Below are 2,191 nucleotides of genomic sequence, written 5' to 3'. Positions count from 1 at the left end.
CCCTCCACATTTAATGAGAGAGACCCTGTTTCAAAAAAAAAAAAAGTCTCACTATGTTGTGGAGAGCCTCCCAAGTAGCTGAGGCTGGCTTCTCACTCTCCCAAGTACTGGGATTACAAGCGTGTGCTCCCACGCCTGATTCTATTTAATCTTTTTGTTATTTTGAAATAGGGTCTCACTAAGCAACTGAGGGCCTTGCCAAGTTGCTGAGGCTGGCCTTGAGCCCGTGGTCTTCCTGTCTTAGCCTCCCAAGTACTGGGACTATGGGTGCACCGCTGCACCTGGATTCCGTGCTGGGTCCCTGAAGAGTCCTGAGGTAAAGCGACGCGCAGGGCCTGCCTTGTAGAAGTGTGGGGACTGGCGCCTTAGTCCAGCTGTGACAGAGGCAGGCTGGGACCCGGGGACCTGCTCAGCGACCCTCTCAGCCACTGTGCCTGCAGTTTCTGCCTTCCCCCAGGGCTACTTCTAGGGGACACAGAACCAGGGGCCGGACACACCGGTTCAAGCTCCAACATGCTCTTTGCTGAAGTATTCCTTTGCTGTCAATCACAGCCCTTTGCCAGCCAAGTTAAAGCAGACTGGAAAAAGGCTTTCTCCAGCCGTGGGCCACTAGCCGTCCTCCTGGTGAGTCAGTGGACTCCTAAGTCCTGTGATTAGCTACTAGCCATAGCTGTGCAGAGGCACAGCCGCAGCCCTGGGGGTGACCAGCAGCCAAGACTGCACTGTTCTCTAAGAATAGAGTCAGGCATGGTGGCACAGCATGTAATCGAGACCGGGACAAGAGGATCACAGGTTCAAAGACAACCTCAATTCAGTGAGACCCTCAGCCATTTAGGGAGACCCTGTCTCAGAATAAAAATGTAATAAAGGTAGGGATAAAGCTTGGAGGTAAAGTGTTCCCAGGTTCAAATCCTAGTACCTAAAGATGTGTCTTACATTTTGAGACATCATCTTGCTAAGTGGCCCAGGCTGGCCTTGAACTTGTGATTCTCATGCCTCAGCCTCCCAAGTCTCTGGGACTGAAGGGAGGCATGCACCACCGTGCCCAAGTACCATCCTGACTTGTGCACCACCGTGCCCAAGTACCGTCCTGACTAAGTTTCAGCTCCAGATCCTTAGCCCTGACTTCCTCTCTCTCACTTTATTTGCTTCTCCTGAAAGATCGAAGAGGAATAACAACCTGATATGTCAACAGCACCGCTCTTAACTTAGCTCTGCACCCACCCCGCTCCCACCCAAACCTGCTCCTCCACAGTCTTTCCTGATTTAGTAACTGTACCATCATCTACCTAGTTATTCAGGCGGAAAGCCTCAGAACAATCTTATGTATCCCTTTCCCTCAACCCCCACATTGATCCATTAGCAAAAACATACTGTAATCCGACCCTTCTCCCCATCTCCCTCATCAGACACCACCCGCCATGGGCCTCCTGGCTCCTCCTAGCAACCCATTCCCAGCACCTGCTCCCTCCCCGGCAGGGGATGGAACCAGGCAGCAACTGCGTTTATTTCACATGTGTGTCTGTGTTTATTTCACATGTGTGTCTACCTCTGAGCTGCGCCTCCAGCTCTTTTGGTTTGAAACAGGCTCTTGCTAAATTGTTGCGGTCGCCTTGGACCTGCAATCCTCCTGTCTCAGTTTCCCAAGTACTGAGATTGTAAGTGTATACTACCACATCTGGCTTTTTTTTTTTTTTTTTTTTGCGGGTCTGGGGATGGAACCCAGAGGTATTCTACCTCCAAGCTCCACTCCCAGCCCTTTTTATTTATTCTTTATTTTGAAACAGGGTCTCACTGAGTTGCAAAGGACCTCACTAAGTAGCTGAGGCTGTCTGTGAACTGCGATCCTCCCATCTCAGCCTCCCACATGTTGAGATTACAAGTGTGCGCCATCACGCCCAGCCCCACATCTGGCTTATTATTATTTTGTCTTTTTTTTTTTTTTTTGGTACTGGGGGATTGAACCCAGGCCTTCATGCATAAGACACATAAGGCACATAAGACCTTTACACAAAAGGCAAGTGTATAAATTTACCACCTAGCCATATTCCAGCTCGTGCTCTCCCCCCCCCCCCCTCTCTCTCTCTCTCTTTCTCTTTTTTTTTGTGGTCCAGGCATATTCTACCTCTAAGCTACACCCCTAGCCCCATTTTTTTTTTTTCGGGTCTGGGGATGGAACCCAGGGGCATTC

Source organism: Muscardinus avellanarius (genome assembly GCF_963383645.1).
Source record: "Muscardinus avellanarius genome assembly, chromosome: 21".
NCBI classification, from domain to species: Eukaryota; Metazoa; Chordata; class Mammalia; order Rodentia; family Gliridae; genus Muscardinus; species Muscardinus avellanarius.
The sequence above is the reverse complement of the archived record's forward strand: the minus strand, read 5'-3'. Positions refer to the sequence as shown.